We start from the raw sequence: 18,965 nt of genomic DNA on the forward strand, positions 1-18,965 counted from the left end.
AATGCAATGATAAACTTTTTCATCTAAAACTTTTCTTTAAGACATTTGTATGTGTGAACGTGTATGTATGCATGTATGTTCTTTTGGATATTTTCCTTGTCCCATAATACTGGGATTATTGTAAATGTCTTCAAATGATGATTGCACGTTCTTAAGTAAGAACACTTCAACTCAGTGTCTCTGAGACCACTGCTTTTTCAGCCTTTCTTCTAAACACTCATTATCATATTTCCATGTCACATTGTTTGTTTTCAGAGTTGCTGACTCTTTATGACCATCTATAAGTCATCTTATTCTTCTAAGTCTATTGTTTCTACCGTCCTCTGAATTCGATTCATAGAATTTTTATTTGATTAATAGAATTCTCTTACATTTTGACCCTACCCACATTTATAATGATACTTCCCCCACCAAAATGTCATGTTTTAATGTATGTTTTTTAGAAAGCAGAGCCTTAGGCAATGATCATAATGTTCACCTTTATTGAAGAAGTACAAGCTTAGGGCAATGATAATATGGAAAAATGATAGTAAGGCAAGGAGAGATGCAAAACAATGAAACACAGTGGGTTATTGCACTAGCAACTCTTCTCAACCAGCTGTAGAAAGACGTAGTAGGGTACTCAGTAGATATGTTCTTCTGGCATGCAGGAATTTTTCGTGAAGATTGCAAGCAAAGGCTGTAATTCAAAATATTTTCCAAAAAGACAAAGAAAGGGAAATGTATCTGCCTGGCACCTTTTGACTCACACTTCCCACTGGTCAAAGTTTCCCCCTAGACAGTTGACTTCCCTGCACTCTTCTGTTGCCTTGTCTGGCTGTGCAGGAAGCAGGTAGTGTGGCATTTTATTGAAATCCAGAAATGAGTTGGCAAAGATGGGCTCAGCATGTGAGAAATGAGGACAACTTCGGCCCAGTATTTTTAAATCTGACTCGAGCCTCCTCTGAGAACTAGGCAAGACACCAACAAAGTCACTGGTGGTCTACAGGGAGGGTGGATTCCTTAGAAATAGGCCATTGGGAGAATCTGAGGAGGTGTACAAAACCCCCAACTCCAGTTATCATCAGCTTTGCTCAACTTCTAGCCATCCTCAGAAAAAAACACCTTTTGAATCTTACTTAATTCCTTCAAGTTCTCTAACTATCATTGGTCACAACCTTCCAAATGCTTGCTCTCTCACTTCCAGTTAATATGCTCCTAACCCTGCCCCTGATCTCTAGCCTTTGGTCCTTCTGTGATCTCACTACACATTAGCTCGCTTTTGTTGTTCTTTGCTTTATTATCCACAACCAGTCAATCCAGGGTTGATTTTGCTTGGAACTCTAGCCTACCAATCAGGAAAATCTCCAACACTTATCTTCTTTATCCGTTTCTACTCTGGATTGCCAGGAGTAATACCAGATGATGTGACAAAAGCATATAAATGAAGGTCAAGCAAACTCATACTATTTTAAACTTAGCCATATCTTCACTGCTGTCCTTTAATCCTTTTCTTCATGTCAAATGGACTCTCTATAACATTTTTACCACCAACTACTGAAACTTTATATTTGCTCCAAATTCTAGTTTATCGTCTTACTTCTTGTAGATTATTAAATTTACTGATGTATTAGTCCAAGAACCTTCAAAATGGGCTCATCCCCATGTGAAAATCTTGTCTGAGTTCTTTCTAAGGTTAATGCTTTTACTGATGCCGTGATTCCATCCTGAATTGCCTCCTCTAGAACCTTACTTCAATAATTAGCCACTCTTTTATCTTCATTCTGTCCCACTTTTCTTTTTCCATCTTCTCAAGCTGCTAACTAGGGTCTCTTCTATCCTGAAATTTAAATACACAAGAAGGAAGTAAAATAAAGCAATTAGTCACTCTTTCATTTCTGTTTTTTGTTTTTTCAGCTACAACCTAATGCAGATTTAATTATATGGCAAAGACAGTACTCAAGCAATATCATCTGTTTTTAGAGATACTTAGATAAAATATAGTTTGGAGATGAAAAAATATGGAATTACAATCTTCAGCTTTTACTATGTGAATTCTTTTACACAGCTAAACCCAAAGTGGCATGTCCAGGCTTTAAGAGTAAAAGTGATTTGAATAAGTGTCTGATGCTGACTAGGAAGCATAGTTCGGGTAAACGAGCTTATGCTCCCTTAGACAAAATGAGGTTAGTCAAGATGCAACTTTAGTAACATATAATTGCCATATTCCTTTCCTTATACTTGATTTGTTAGTAGCAATCATGATAACTTAAAAATAACCATATTTCCTGGCTTATAATTTCCTGGCTTATAAAAATAATGAAGCACTTCAGAAATGGTAGTTTGAAGGGCTCTAGACCCACTCCCTGGTGAAACAATCCTAATTGGTGAAAATTATAAAAAACAACCATTTAAAGTATCTGAAAATTGTTCTAGGGCACACGTGCGACTAAAAAAGTGCTTACAGGAAAATTTATAAATGCTTTATTTAGAATAAAGAAAGGTATCAAATAACTTGCCACATGAAGAAACTGGGGGAAAAAGGAGCAAACTATGCCCACAAAAACCAGAAGGAAAGAAAAAATAAAGACTAGAGTAAAACTAAATAAAACAGAAAAGAGAAAATCAATAGAGAAAATCAATGAAACCAAAAGTTGGTTCCTTGAAAAAAATCAACAAAATTGACAAATCATTAGCTTCCTTAACTTAATGAAGAAAAAAAAAGAAAAGAGAAAAAGCAAATTACTAAAATTAGGAAGAAAAGAGGGGGCATCACTACCACCTTACAGAAAAAAAAAATTATAAGGGAATACAATGAACAATTGTACAGCAACAAATGAGGGAGATGAAATGTACAAATTCTTAGAAAACCACAAATTACTGAAACTGACTCAAGTATTGGAAAATCTGAACATACCTATAGTAAGTAAAGAGATTGAATTAGTAATTTAAAGCCTATACACCAAGAAAAGCCTAGGCCTAAATGGCTTTACAGGTAAATTCTACCAAATATTTAAAGAATTAATACCAATTCCTCACAAACTCGTCTAAAAAGTAGAGGAAGGAATATTTCCCAACTTTGTGAGGCCAGTATTAACCGAATACCAAAACCAGACAAGACGTCATGAGAAAAGGAGACAACAGATCAATATTTCCTATAGAGATGCAAGATTCTCAACAAAATGCTACCAAACTGAATCTAATGTATAAAAAGAATAATAACAATAACACCGATTATACATCAAGGCCAAATGGAATTTATTTTAGGAATTCATGGTTGCTTTAACTCCCCAAAATAAATTTTAATAAAGACTTTATCAATAGAATATAGGACAAAAATCACATGATCATCTCAATAGGTACAGAAAAAGTGTACGATAAACCAAACACCATTTCATGCTACAAGCACACAACAAACTAGGAGAAGGCAACCTCCTTAAATTTATAAAAGGTATCTATGAAAAACCCACAGCTAACATTCTACTTAATGGTGAAACACAGAAAGCTGTCCTAAGATCAGGAACAAGACAAGGATGTCCACTCTCCACTTCTGTCCAACACCATACTGGATGTTTTATCAAAGGCAATTAGGCAAGAAAAACAATAGAAGGCATCTAGATAGGGAGAGGAAAAATAAAATTATCTTTGTGAACAGATGACATGATAATGTATACTGGCAATCCTAAGGAATCAAAAAAATGAAAACTGTAGGCACTAGTTTCAGCAAGGTGGCAGAATACAGGATCCATATACAAAAATTGGTTGTATTTATATATACAACTAACAAACAATTTGAAAATGAAATTAAGAAAACAATATACAGTAGCATCTAGAAGAATAATACACCTATGATTAAATTTAACAAAAGAAATGCAAGACTTGTAAAATAAAATCTACTACAAAACATTGTTGAAGGAAATTAAAGAAGATAGATAAATAAGTGGAAAGACATTACATATTCACAAATAGGAAAACATAGTACTGTTAAGATGATCATACTCTCTGGCTTAGTTTCCTACGGCTGACATAACAAATTACCATGTTTGGTGGCTTAAAACTACAGAAATTCATTCTCTCACAATTTTGGAGGCCAGCAGTCCAAACTCAAGGTGTTCATAGGACAGCACCCGCTCTGAAGTCTGTAGAGGACAATCCGTTCTTGCTTCTTTCAGCTTCTGGTTGCTCCAGGAAATCCTTGGCTTATGGCTGCATAACTTCAATGTCTGTCTTCATCCTCATATGTCTTTTCCTTCCGCTTGCCTGTGTCTTCTCCTTTCTCACCTCTTGCAGGAATGCTTGTGATTGTATTGAAGGCTCACTTGGATAATCCAGGATGATCTTACCTCAAGATCCTTAATTACATCTGCAAAGATCCTTTTTCAAGTAAGGTCTTATTCACAGATTCTGGGGTTAGAATGTGGACGTATTCTTCAGGGGTCAATATTCATTTACAACACTCCCCAAATGGTTCTATAGAGAGAAATAATCCCCCTAAACTTCATATAGAAAACAAGAGACTTTGAATAGCCAAAACAATCTTAAAATAGAATAAAGTTGCAAGATTCATGCTCCCCAATTTCAAACCTTACTATGAAGTTATAGTAATCAAAACAGTGTGATACTGGCATAAAGATAGACATATAGATGAATGGAATAGAATTAAGAGTCTAGAAATAAATCCACACATTTGTAGTTGAATTTTTCAACAAGGGTGCCACAACAATTCAATGGGGAAATAAGAATCTTTCAACAAATGATGTGGGAACAACTGGATATCCACATGTAAAGAATAAAGTTGGACCCCTACCTGACAACAAGCACAAAAATGAATCACAAACCTAAATGTAAGAGCTAAAACTATAAAACTCTTAGAAGATTTAGGAGTCAATCTTCATGATTTGGGGTTAGGCAATGGTTTCTGAATTATGCCAACAAATGCATGTGACAAAATAAAAAAATAGGTAAATTGAACATCATCAAAAGTAAAACTTCTGTGCTTCAAACAACACCATTAAGATAGCAAAAATTGCGTGTCTGATAAGGGACTTGTGTCCAGAATATGTAATCTTTTACAGCTCAACAATTAAAGGCTATCCAATTAAAAATGGGCAAAGCATCTGAATAGACATCTCTCTAACAAAAATATATGCATAGCCAATAAGCACATGAAAAGATACTCAACTTTATTAACCATTAGAGTGATGAAAATAAAAACTGCTATGACTTCAGTCCACATGGATTGTCATAATCATAATGACAATAATTAGTGTTGGCAAGATCGTGGAGAAATAAGACCTTTCATACGTTGCTGTGAGATTGTAAAATGGTATAGCCCCTTTGGAAAACAATTTTTCAGATCCTTAAAATGTTAAATATAGTATTTCCATATGACCCAAAAATTACACTTGTAGGTATATGCCAAGAGAAATAAAGACATATGTCCACACAAAAACTTGTGCATAAATGTTCATAGCAGCCTTATTCATAACAGCCAAAAAGTGGAAACAATCTAAATGTCCATCAACTGATGAATGGCTAAGTATGTTATATCCACTCAGTGGAATATTATTTGGGCATAAAAAGGAATGAAGTACTGATACATGCTACAATATAGATGAACTTTGTTCACTGTGCTGAGTGAAAATATTACTCTAAGCAAAAGAAACCAGTCACAAAAGACAATATATTGCATGATTTATTTATATGAAATGTCAAGATTAGGCAAATTTAAAAAGACAGAACACAGCTTAGTGGTTGACAAGTACTAGTGGGTGCAAGAGATAGGATGTGAATGCTAATGGATACAGAAGTTCTTTTTGAGGTGATAAAAATATACCAAACTTAGATTGTTTTGATGGTTGTACAACTCTTTGATTATACTAAAAGTCACTGAATTGCACACTTTAAGTGGGTGATTTTTATGGCATGTGAATTTATCTCAAGAAAGCTGTTATTTAAAAAAATAGAGTAAGCACTAAAAAAAAAAAAATAATAATAATGACTAACTTCCAAACTAGTAGACGGGATAAAAGCTTCAGTCAATGCAACAGAAATCAAAAGAAAATAAAAATAGAGGAAAACTAGGAAATTAAATGTACAAAATAGGATAGCAGAACAGATATAAAATACTACTTGTTACAGTGGAAGTATTTGGACTAAATTCATTAATGAAGAAATATTGCCAAACTGGATTTTAAAAATCTAGCTATGCTATGTACTCGAGCTACCTAAAGCCTAAAGACACAGAAAGGTTAAGACAGCAAAAGATAAACTGGTATATATTAAGCAGAGAAAGATATCACTATTATAATGACATCAGGAAGAAAAATAGTCTTTAAGAGAAGAATTATTAGAGATAAAGTAGATCAATACATAATAATCTTAATTTTACAGGAAAATGTAATAATTCTAAGTTTGTATAAACCTAATGACAAAGCCTCCAGATATGTAAAGCAAAAGTGGACAGAATTACTAGAAGAAATTGACAAACCACCATCATGATGGAGGTTCTAACAGACTCCCAGTAACTGATAGATTAAGCAGACAAAAATATCAGGAGACGCTAGGCTGTAAAGCGAGTCCCAACACAGTTCAAAGAAACAGGATCATAAAGCTGCATGTCTTACTGATTTGTACAGAATAGATAATAATCAAAACAGAGAGAAGTTATGTTTAAGGTACATTTCTATCTGGTGGAGGATCTCAGTTGGGCTGTTCTTTCGCTTTACAGTTTATTTTCATAATTCACATATTGTGGAAAGGGAACTAGGATTTACCAAGTGCCTGGTGTGTACCAGGTGTTCTATTTTTAATCCTCAGGCCAACCTCATGAGAATAATTATTATCTTTATTTGCATGTGTGGAAACAGATACTCAGAAAAGCTAAGTGATTTTCCTAAATTCTAGTAAGTGATAGAGTTCATGTTCGGACTCTGATTTGTCTGGTGGTGTCCTGTACCAAGTACACTTTAGAACTGGGAAATTGTTTCTCCACTAGATGCCTGACTACTCACTTGAAAGTAGACAATGAATTTTGAACATGGGTAAATGTATGTAATCCTACTCTAAGAACAATTCATATAAAATTCTTTCCTTCCTTCCTTATTTCTCTTTATATAAACCTTGAATCATTGAAAAAAATAAAAAAGAAATTAACACTATACCAGTCAATATAAAGTGTAGCAGTTTTAGTCCAGAAGAAAATGAAAGCTCACCTTACCAATATCATGTGAACAATAAGATGATAGTACTTGTAATGTGGAGATGATCTCATTTTTATTAAGGGATGGTATGTGAAAGGAGTACAAAACTTGAAGGACAAAAAGGAGAGAGCTTAGCTTTCTTAGAAAAATGGGTATGTCTTAACAAATGAGGTAAATAACATTTAGCCAGTCTTCGTGCTTTAAATGTATTTTATTTATATATCCCATGAATCCTATGAAAAAGATACAATTATATTTTACACTTTAAAAATGAGAAAAATGAGGCCCAGACCAGTTAAGGAACTTGACCTAATATTTCACTGATAGGAAGTCGTGGAGCAAGAGCAGACACCAAGAATCCGTGTTTGTAACCACCTACACCGTAACGCCTCACAGCTACGTGAATGTCTTTGAATGGTGGAAACACTCCTTCTCTGGTGAAAGCAAATTTTAATTGTACCTTTTTCATAGGATTCATGGGATATATAAATAACAGGCTATATTTTTCTTCTGTTCATTCTTTATTTCTAGTCTAGATCCCTACCTTCGTTTCAGTCAACTCAGCTATTGGACAACTTTGAACTTTTGCAGATTTCCTTTTTGGGGATGATTATGACCAGATGCACGTAAAAATAGACAATTGCCCTGTTTTCTGGGGGAATTCCAGTTTCTTACTTTTATAGTAGGTGGTCCAGAGGTGTAAGATTAGGAAAAACTTTGTCCACTTTGGTAAGAGGTAGGAAAACCAATCCAAAGGACAAAGTTGAGGAAGACTGATGTCCAAAAAGACAAAAATGTACATTCTCGTGTAAAAGAAGACTAGGATACAGGAAACAGGGGATTTAAAGCTAGACCAAGAGGCTGAATATTGATCAACACTGTACTGGAATAAACCTACTGTATAGAATAAATGGAAAGATTTTAATCTCACTTGTAGCCAAATGCTTCCTGCCTTTATGTCTTTAAATTCCAAGAACCAAAGGGCAAGTGCTCTGAGCTAGGTGAAGTGTGAGAGGGAGCAGGACTACCAGAAGTGTCTGTATGTTTGGAATATGTGTTCTTTGGCCACATCTGTAGGACAAACAGGGTCTCCTATTGGGTGCCTGTAGCCCAGCTTGTTTCTCTCTAGAATCTTTGCCCATGGACTACATCCACTATAAGAATACTAGCTATGAAAAATTCCAAGTTTTCCCTCATTTCCATATTTGAGATAAAACAAGATAGAGTTTTTATATGCAAGGTAAAGTGCTTCTCCCATTTCAAACATTTAGCCTGACAAACCAACACTGGTTTCTCCAACAGTTACAATGTAGTCTATGGGATTAAAAATCCAAAGGACTCAAAGGAATACTACTTAAATCCAAAAGGATTTCCTTTTATTTTATCTTTTTCAGTAAAAAATGCAAATGAAATTATTGGATTTTTGTTTGGCACTAATCTTGATTTTTGAGATGTTTGCCATTCCCTGAAGGTTACAAAGTAGAGCACTATATTAAATGAAGAATCTAATAAATAATTTTTAAAAATATCCTACCAGTGACAAGTGGAGAAGTAATACTGAAAGAGGCTTTGAAGCTCCCACGATTGCTTCATACGTTTTCATTGATATTTTCCACAATACCCAGAATAATGTATTTTACATAATTTGTGCTTATAAAAATAAGTTTTTTTATACAGGTTTCATTTCAGGTTCTTTCCCAAACTTTGTTGAGCTCAAGTTCAATCTGTCTTTGAGAGTGGAAAACCCACTTTTCACTGAAAAGTTGCTGGGTACTTGTGTGTTGATGCCGGTGAAGATTCAGACATCATTGTTGATGTGGGTGCACTATTTATAAATCATAGGTATAGAAGAGCCTCAAAAACATATCCATGTTTTACCAAGCAAGATACAGGGACATTTTCTGCTTTATTCTAGAGAAAACACTTTTTCTCATTTTGTTTCAAAATGACTCTGCAGACAGTGAGAGTGGAAGCTGATTTATTCTTATTATTGACTCTCAAATTTCCAGTAAATCACGTGGTTTCTTTCTTAGAAACATAGAAATTGAACTGGAAACAACCTTAGAAATCAGTCCTGTTATTTTACAGATTTGGAAACCGTAACCTAGAAAATTTCAGCGACTTTTCAGGATAACAGCTTTAGTTAGTGGCTGAGCCAAAGCTGGAATCTGTGTTTGCCTTATTCCACCTCCAGCGTTGTTTTCCCACTACACACAATCCTATTTTGCATATATTATGCCAAAATGACTGCTCAATTTGCAAAAAAGTAAAGTCCAGTTGGTTACTTGGCCTGTTAGCTTGTGATGCGTACTCAAAATTCTTCATTATGGGTGTTACATAAGTGACGCTGTCATTTACTGTGTCACGAGGTATCCACTTCATGAAGACAATAAGGAAAACATGTCTTTCTTGTTTTTATATCGGAATATATTGTGTTTTATTCTAAACGACTTGGTTCTATCTCAGAAACACTGTGAATTCTGTAATCCATCAGTTTTCCCTTTTCCAACTGGTTAGTGGAAAGCTAAGAGCAAATGTTTGGCCTATATATTTATTAGTGCAGAGGGCGGCATTGCGCAATGAATCATTCTGTTATCTTTAGTTCTGGCTCTATTTACATCCCTACCCTTGTTTTGATTTTTTTTTGGTTTTCTTCCTGAGTCTTTTTGCGTTTGCCTTTACACCTATTTCTATTTTGTGCTATATTGTTTTATTTGGTTCTTGAAACTTAAATCCTTCTTGTGACAACACAAATATAAATAAACATATATGGGATTGAATCCACTCTGCACCTACTTTATCAAAGATCAAGTTTCAGTATTTATTCCATAGTTTATTTTAAATATATGTAGAAAGTCTTTTCTAATTTAATTTGATTAGTTTACTCTCTTCAACCTTGGGCTAGTCTCATTTTGATAAGTTTACATCATGGAGATGACATGAGGAAATTAAATTATTTTGTAAGTTGTTTACATAATTTGATTTGCCTGAACTACATCTGAACCTGAATTTAAACTTACAGAAGATAAATAACAGATTTGCTGTAAAAAGTATCTCAGATAAATATGAAGAGACGTTAATTATCAGTACTTTTAAAATTCTTTTAACCAGGTAAAATGTTTGCTTTATTGGGGGTTTCCTTGGAGTTGAGAAAGCTGTTTGTGTAGCAGATAAATTTCTGAGAGAAGATCAATGTATTGGCTTAAACTTCAAAGAGTGCTCTTTTCCAAATATTCACATTTATTAGCAGCGAGGAATGACTTAAAAGGCTAAGGGTGCACAGTGGATTACAGAGTAGCTCAGAATTTATCTGACAATTCTAGTTCATGTTTGCAGTTTGTTCAGGGCCCAATAATGATCTGGTTTTCCTGGAAAGTTGGTTTACCTTATAAATAAACACTTACCGTTTCTGATCATTCTATTCATAAGACTACGTGACCTCAAAAGCAGAATATTTCGTCAGTCTTTCCTGAGCTTCTTCCCCCAGCTTTTCTAAGTGTTCAGCTATGTGGCCCCTTATTTGTGGATTCCATGAGGTGATATTATAATTTAAGAATCAGCAAATGCTTTGAAGGAAACAGTGGCACAAGATGGCAGGTTCACTTCTCTGTGGTTCTCTTTGCTCCTTGATCTTGGTCTCTCACATTCTGGCTGCCATAATTGGTCTCTGATAGCTTCAAAGAGCTGGTATTTGTAGTTTATCCAGTTTATTATATTATTCTCAGCATGAAGATTAATCTAATACAAGCTACATTACCACTCATATCAGAATTTCTGTTGTAAAACAATACTTGTGTATTTCCTATTTCAGTGACAAGTGTTCTCTCTTCTCCTTCCTTAATTTAGAACTAGGGCTAGGTTCAAATGTAATGGCCAGATTTCATTTCTCTGAGCTTAAGAAATCTAAGTAGTAAAATTTAAACTCTACTGACTTCTCCTGCCCAAGTTGTCTTTTAGTCAACTTACTAGATGCTTCTAGTTTACTGTGGCATCTCTCAAGCTTCACCCTTTGCTTAAGATCTCTTTTAAGCTGCCATTTCCTTCTAAGTTCAAAACTCAGTAGTCTATGTCCATATTCTCAACACCAAATCCTTTATTCTCTCCTCTGAAAACCTAGAGTACTTCTCCTCATTAAAGCAGAATTAACTGTCTACCTGTCTCTAAACTCTAGTCTTTTTCTGCTTCCTCATCTTCCATGCTCCGAGTAACTTTCTGAAATGTAGGCCTTATGATGTCACTTCACTGCTTGATACCTCTCAGGCCCCCCGTGATCCTTAGGAGAAAGCCCAAACTCCTTGGCATGGTATGGAAGGCCCTTCATATGCTGCTCGCAGCCTACTTATCTAGCTGCATTTTTAGCTTTGCTTCCACATGTATCTAAAGGTCCAGTTTTTCCATATTTTTTCATGGAAAAGGATATTTAATTTTTTTCTAAAACTTATCATATCTTTCCAGTCTATTTTCATTATTCTCTACTTTCTTCCTTAAGTGCTCTTCCTTTTTCCTTTCCCAGAAGAAATTCTACTGACCCTTCAAGGTCCACTGAAGCATCATCTCTGTGGTGAGACCTTCATTCTCCTCCCTCCCAACCTTTAGAGGCTCCTTAACACTCTGATGATTCTAATATTGTTTTTTTTACATTTTAAGTATTTAAAAATACTGTTAATTGTTCTGCTGTTTTCCTCCAGCTACCTCTTAGCTCCTGAGGCTCCTTTCCCCTTAGGGCAGTGCTCAACAAGTGGTAATTGCTTTAAAAGTGTTTGTTATCTATAACTGAATTGCAGTGAATACCAGGGTTTGGCCTGGGCCCCAGCTGATTCTTTAGACAGAAGACTAAGTGTTTCAAGCCCTGCATAGAAGTCCCAAGGGACTATATTTTGGTCAGATGGATCTTTCAGCACTTGTCAGCTCATAGCACATAGGTAGCTGCCAACTTTCCTTTACATCTTGGGCCAACCCTAGATATTATAAAGGATAATGTCATTTTTAAGCACAACAAAGTTTTTTTCCTAATCCCTTCAAAGAAACTAAGTTCTATACAATTACATGTGGAAAAAAGACTGCACGGAAATACCAACATCTTATAATTTGAGCCAGAGTTGCACCTATATCTTTAAATTTAGTTCTGTATTGTCATCAGGGTTTAATACTGAGTGGCTTCATGATTCCTTACTAAAGTAGCTGGCTCTTAGCTGGAGGTGAATTTTAGTTAGCAATTGAGTTCCAAGGTATTTGTGTTGCTTTTTAGATTAAGGCTACTTTCTAGCTTATGCCCTGAAGACCTAAAGTGTAATGTAACTTTGAACGCAAAACAGGTGTCTGCTTGGGCCTGAAGCAGTGGAAAAATGAGACCTTAGTGCCCTTCATAGGAAGTTTCCCAAATGCATACTGTGCTATAAAATTGAAGAAACACTAAGGAGGGAAAATAAAATAAGTGGCAACACTTTAGGGCACACCCTAGGACACTTTAATAAAGTCAGAAAGCAAAAGAGAATAAATGTAGTTAACTCTGGAAGAATTCTAGAGAGAAAACAGGATATTTGATGTCTTTGAAGGTGTTTCTATTGCCGTCTACAGTTGGAACAGGAACAGTGCACTGTGGTGATGGATGCAGAGCGGTGAAGAAAACATCTCCTAAGTTGGAGAAATTTGAGTGGGAGTGTCATCCTATGAGGAAGTCACTGAGACAGCTGTTCAGCTCCAATTCACAAGGGAAGCCAGTACCTACTGGAGGAGCGACAGTGTGGATCTCTGTGGGCAAGTCGGTTCTCCTAGTGCTGTCTTCCCAGCCCCTAAAAGTAGGGAAGGCAACAGAGAATCTTTCTACCTTACTCACAAGGAGAATTCCAGAAGGAAGCTTCTCAAGTCTGGCCTATTCTAGACTCACGCAGAGAATTGCTGGAGCTGGATACCCAACCTCTTCTTCCCCAGCTCAGTACCTCTGCTCACACAGGAGCTGCAGCCAGTGCTTTCATGCATAAGAAGTGGGAAATCAGATAGACAGATAAATTCTGGGTTCCCAAAACTAAATAGTAGGAACAAAAGGAGGGATACAGTGTTGTAATAATTAGGAAGGGCTTTAGATGACTTTGAAAGCAGCATTTGTACATCATAACACATAAGCCACAGATCAGCAAACATATCTTCCAAGGGGAAAAGGACACGGTGCAGAAAATCTTAGCTGGGATAGGGATGGGGTGATTGGGAGCATTCAGAGTCTCATAAAGAGATCTTTTTGAACAATTAGAGTCTAACCTGCCACTGATAGCATACCTCTTAATCTCAAATTTGTGAGCCCACTGCGCAGTAAGTCAAACACTGAGACATCGGTACCTGGAGATGGACGAAGCTTTATTTGAACTGGCCAAAACAAGACGGTGGGAGCATAGGTTCTCTCAAATCTGCCTTAACAAGAGCAGAAAGCATTGAGGGGAGGGCAGTTACAGAGCTAAGGGCCTTGGCAGGAGAAGCTTCAGCGAATCAAAGGGGTCAAAATCCTCAGGACTCCTGAGTCACCCCTCAAGTTAAACAAGAAAACAGCAAATTGACAAGATTCATCTATGTCTGTGTTGGGAACAAGGTTGAAAGGCAATCATGTTCTTATTGACTATCTACAGTAGCCCTCAGGTACCAAGCTTCACGACTTCCACACCAAGAAATCCTGATAACTCTTCTGGGGAAGCTAGAAGCTCCCTTTCCTAGCTCTCATTGAGGCTCACTACTGTTATTTCTAATGATTTCTAACTTCAGTGAATATATTTACTCAATGTATGTATTGCTGTCTGTTAGGGTGTCTCACAAAAAAGAAATCGTGTGAAATAATTTCATACACAGGATCATATTTCACTATCAGGATGTCTTTACAACATTGTACAAATGATGCTAAACAGACCAGTTTGAACTTTGCACTTTGCACTTTGAATTTGACACTGCAAGGCCTGGCACTGACTGCTATTTCTTTAACCTCTTTTCTCTGAGGTTAACTGACATTAAGCATCTAATAAAGTGGTGGCATCACCCCAATTTTCAATTTTCGAAATAGGATACATTTCGCTATTGATTAGCAATGTCTCTTATCTCAGATGCCAGCCAGTATGATATGCTTCCATCCATCAATACTGAGTGAGCTAGGATTGTGTGATGACGGCTTCAAGATTGTACATCCAACCCCTCATCACCCCACAAAGGACTTGCAGAGTCTTAGGAGAACAACAGCAGAAATGCTGGCTCCTGACCTGTAACTTGAGTTGTAAAAGATATTCTTCTAAATTAACATATTTCTGTGAATTATCCACATGTTATTTGATTTTTAAAATGTGCGGTAGATGACAAAAACTGTTATAGCCTTATCTGAGTCAATACTGATAGCTGTCGGATTAGGAAATTTCTCATGGAAATTTTAGTCATTTAACACAAACCACCACAGACGGAAAATATAAGTCACCAAGCATTAAACCCTGCCACTCCTAACCAATGTTATCCCAAAAAATAATTTGTTCCTCAAAGGACTAACATTACCTAAATTTATTTCAGAGTTATTTGTTACTACACAGAGAAATATATACTCCAAGGAAACAAAGACTCTCAGCTCCTCAAAGGCCGTGAAGAGAGCTGATTTTTTAAGATGCTTAATTTAATGCAAACATTCCACACTCACTGATTAAATGAAAAGCAACATGAAATAACTCTCTATAGCACATTTTGCATTCATTACGCAGAGCTGGCCAGAGGCTTGTTTAAAACACACCAGATGGCTTATTTTGAGAAATATATTTGTCTTTGTATGATGACAGATGCTCTTTGAAATTACAAAGTATGTAATAGCAGAGTTTCCCATTTGAAATCAGGAAATTAAATTTTTTTTCCCAAGCCACATTTAAAGGACAAAGCTCACTATAAGTTTCTTTAATGTGACACGTTGCAGACTTGCCACTTTGAATTTCATACCCCACTCAGGAAGACTAGTTAATTCTAAAAGGCAAAGTGTTCATTTAAGAACCATTTTCCTGTTTTGATTAGGGTGTTGGGAAGTGTTACCAGGAGTTATTGATTTATGCCATATCTAACGTCGGTGCCAAGTTCTTTTCCTCTGTTCGTCATAACTGAGGAGAATGTGACAAATTTCAGATGTAAGGAAAAGTTAATATTCGTAAGAGGGCAGGTCTCTGTGCTGCAGAAGTAGTGATTGCACCCTTGAGATGATACCGCTGATTATGGTGATTACAAAGATGAATAAATAGAGCCATACAATTATAAAATATATTCCACTGCTTACCAAAGATAAAGAAAACTTGGTACTACACTGTGTTGATGAGTCTGTGTGGAAATTAGTCTTCTTATACTTGGTCGGTGGAAACGTAAGTGGTGACACACGTTAGGGAAGACAGTTTGATAAGAAAGCTATGAAAAATAGTTTTGAGCCAGCAATTCTACTTCTCGGAATTTTATCACACAAGTGTGTTTGCAAAGACATGAAGATATGAGTGTTCATTGCAATATTATTGTAACAGAAAAAGTGACCTAAATATTTAACCAATATGGGACTAGTGAAATTACTGAGATTTATCTACCTAGCAGTACAATTATATGAGTGTGAATGCCATGCTACCACTTGGGTAGAAATAGGAATATATACAGAGATATATATTTATATACACACCCATCTACATACATGCATATGTACATTCGCATTCACCTGAAGTCATTTATATAGTTTTCTATTCAATATATCCATGAAGTATTTCTGGAAGGATGCATAAGAAACTGCTAAGCTGTTTCTCCTGGGAAGAGAAACTGAAGCCTGGAATGACAAAATGACACACTTTCTATTGTATTTATTGTTATTTGTATTGTCGGAAACTTTCTCTATGTCCTTGAATTACTTTTTACAGTTAAATAAGTAATTATTTTAAAATGTATATTTTTTTTCGGAAGTTTATCTTAGGATAAACCCTATTTTCTTTTTTTCTTACATTATATGTTACTCAGGAGAAAATCTCCCAATAGGCCAATTGGAAAAAAATTAAGGTTGTGGCCAGCCCGTACGGTATGAGGTCATAGTATTAAGAATGTTCATGCCATGCTTATGCCTTTCCTTCTGGTTTTGGTAGATAAATAATAAAAGCAGTAGGGTTTGGCAGAAATGCATTTAGCATGTCATATATTATCTTCCTAGCACCATCTTTTCTTTTAGAAATATCATCTTTCTTTGGGAATTTCTCTTCCCTCCCTTCAACCACATGTGTCCACAGGAGTTGAGGGTTTTTACCTGACTATACCTCCTTGGCAAGGGTTCCCACAGAGGACAACAGATTTAAGCCCAGCCAATGACGTCCTTCCATGAGAGCTTGCAAGCAGGTTAACTGGAAGTTCACATGCACACTCCCACACACACGCTTAAAGGACATTTTTCAAATTGGAAATAAGGATATTTTGAAAATTATTTAAGTATATATGTGTGTATCTTATATGCACCATAAATAGCACAAGATGCTAAAAGTCTGAGAATTGCATTTACTGAGGCAAAAATTCAACATTTCTGTTTGAAATTTTGTTTTAATTTTCTGGATTACTTTGAAAAGAATTTCTGCTTTAAAGATTCCAGGGATCCCAAAATGAAAACTATTACTATAACAACATTGGAGTAATATCAACATGACAAAACAACAAAAAAGCTATGGGAATAATTGTTACATATTTGCTCTTTCTTTTAATTAAAGATGGTATGTTTTGTATTATATGACCTCTGCCTGGGACAAGCTAACTCACTGATTCCTATTTGACAGTTGATTCATTATCATGTTGAATCTACTAAAAACATACCATCCCAAAAGTTTTTGGTACCAGTGAAATATTGTAGGCCTAAATATTTTTACTGACCAGGACTGCTAATCTGCTCCATGGCAAAAGAAATCTTCTTTTCAGTCTGAAAAGTTCCCATTTAAGCATTGTAATGTATTCAAATTTACACTTGTTGCAATAGCATTAAGTAAATTAACAACAAAACATACAAATGACAGAATATCCAACAGTAGGGGATTGATTTAAAAGCAGAGGAGATGATGAGCAGATTTTGAATGGTTCCCTGAGAAAGGAGCAGGCCTAGAAACGTTGGTTGGATCTAAGCAGATGTGGTAAAGGACAGGTTCAAGTGTGTGATGACCAAAACTTGGGCTCTGATGAGTTGTCCAAACACAGACTTATTGGAGGCTGAGTAAGCGGACAGACCAGCTAGACTGAAGCAGATGATCCCAGCTGCAAAGTCATGAGAGATGCTTTGGGCACTGTATCTTTGGACCAAATTACGAGAAGCCATAAATGATATGGTGGTGACAGCAGTGTTTAAGCAAAAGAGAGCTGATGACTCAGTGGAAAATGAACTGGGGAGAAAGCTGTTTTACGTAATGCAGCATGAGGGATGATAGGGGTATATAAATGGGGACAATGATGGAAATTTGTGACCAAACAGTTCTTGCAATAGTAACAATTACTAGCATTTACTTATTCAGTATTTACTCTGAGAGCAATTTTAAATGTTTCAGAGCAAGATGTATTATTTCATTTAATTCTTACAATAACCAATAGGAAGCTCTTATTATTACCCCTACTGTATGCAGGTAAGGGAACAGAGGTTCAAAGAATTTAAGCAACTTGTCCAAGATACCCAACTGGGAAGCAAGGCACCAGGATTTCACCCAGGCTGTCTGGCTCCCCCATGCTATGCTGCCTAATGGGATTTGGTGTCTTGGCTCCTTCTCACCCCATCTCTCTGAGCCGTCCCCTACCACTTTCCTCCTAGGTAGCTCTTCTCTAACTAGGCCGGCCTCATTGCTGTTTCTGAACAAGCATTTTCCCAACTTGGCTTTTCCCAACTCGATCTTATTCCTTCTGCCTAAGATGCCGTTCCCTCAGAGAGCCACATGGCTTTTCCCTCACTTTCCTCAGGGACCTGCTCGGGCATCTCATTAATGAGGCACTTTCCCACGTAAAACAGTTTCCCCACTCTCCTCACACCTTTATCCTCCTTTAGTTTTCTCTGTAGGATTCATCTAACCTGACAAGGTATTTATTCAGTTTGTTTACTGTCTCCCCTGAGTCTCATCAGAATATAAGGTCCTTAAGAGTAGCAGATTGTCTGTTTTTCACTCTACTGTCCATGTGAATGTCAGACACGAAGTAGACATTTAGGAAATATTTGTTGAATAGATGAACAAAAGGAATGGATAGAACTTTCTGTTGGAAATTTGATTTAAGGACATGTCCCGAACTCAGCAAACCTATATCCACCACTAGACAGTTCTATGATGGCGTAGATCACATCTCTTCAGCTTTATATCGCAATGTCTGACACAGTACTGTAATAGAATTACATGTTCTGTTAACATAACCAGTGGATGAAAGATAACCCGAGTGCCAAGTGTGATCGATATACCACGGTAGATGTGTGCATACTCTTTTCCTCCACTGACCTCAGATGGTCCCTCCCGGAGCGTTTTCCTTTTCCTGCCTGCTCATACTTTTGTCTTTGACGATCCACCCAGTTGGCTCTCTGGCTCCCGGGGCATTCATGTACTTCTTGAATAGGTCTCCCTCCTCTCTCTTCTCAAGGTGGTTTTTGTCTGCGTCATTTATTGGCTTTCCTTAGTTATTATTTTACCTTTAATTTTTTGTGCATTTATATCTTTTCTGTCCAACTTGATCTTTTCATGATCCATACCACTCTAGTATTTCTTTGTATCATTTACAAGAGTATGCGCATAAATGAAAAAAATGAATGAACGAATT

At 36.3% G+C, this 18,965-nt stretch overlaps 1 long non-coding RNA gene across 2 annotated transcripts in view; it reads right to left on the minus strand.

Moving 5' to 3' along the window:
- Positions 1-1,682: 1,682 nt before the first annotated feature.
- LOC123283902 (uncharacterized) overlaps positions 1,683-18,965 on the minus strand; it is a 72,497-nt gene continuing 55,214 nt past the window's right edge. Inside the window, exon 6 of one of the 2 annotated variants that reach the window (XR_006524671.2) lies at positions 1,683-1,819. This is a non-coding gene — a long non-coding RNA (uncharacterized lncRNA). Of the gene's footprint in view, positions 1,820-3,216; positions 4,450-18,965 lie in introns of those variants that run through there. The other variant, XR_011503303.1, reaches the window with a different exon arrangement.

This window comes from Equus asinus, chromosome 1 (genome assembly GCF_041296235.1).
Source record: "Equus asinus isolate D_3611 breed Donkey chromosome 1, EquAss-T2T_v2, whole genome shotgun sequence".
NCBI lineage: Eukaryota > Metazoa > Chordata > Mammalia > Perissodactyla > Equidae > Equus > Equus asinus.